Source organism: Coregonus lavaretus (assembly GCF_964263955.1).
Source record: "Coregonus lavaretus genome assembly, chromosome: 22".
NCBI lineage: Eukaryota > Metazoa > Chordata > Actinopteri > Salmoniformes > Salmonidae > Coregonus > Coregonus lavaretus.
This window is the reverse complement of record NC_140009.1, coordinates 1,478,112-1,478,717: the sequence shown is the minus strand read 5'-3', so window position 1 is coordinate 1,478,717 and position 606 is coordinate 1,478,112.

Sequence of the window (606 nt, the reverse complement as noted above, 5' to 3'; positions counted from 1 at the left end):
TGTATTCTAATGTTCTGGTCTAGTGATGCTTCTGGAATGTGTATTCTAATGTTCTGGTCTAGTGATGCTTCTGGAATGCTGCTGCTCAGTTCATGGCAAAGTTTGCAAATTACAAATAATAGATACAAATGATATACTTCCTCAGGATATACTTCCTCATGATATACTTCCTCATGATATACTTCCTCATGATATACTTCCTCATGATATACTTCCTCATGATATACTTCCTCATGATAGACTTCCTCATGATATACTTCCTCATGATATACTTCCTCATGATATACTTCCTCATGATAGACTTCCTCATGATAGACTTCCTCATGATATACTTCCTCATGATAGACTTCCTCATGATATACTTCCTCATGATATACTTCCTCATGATATACTTCCTCATGATATACTTCCTCATGATATACTTCCTCATGATATACTTCCTCATGATATACTTCCTCATGATATACTTCCTCAGGATATACTTCCTCATGATATACTTCCTCATGATATACTTCCTCATGATAGACTTCCTCACGATATACTTCCTCACGATATACTTCCTCACGATATACTTCCTCATGATATACTTCCTCATGATATACTTCC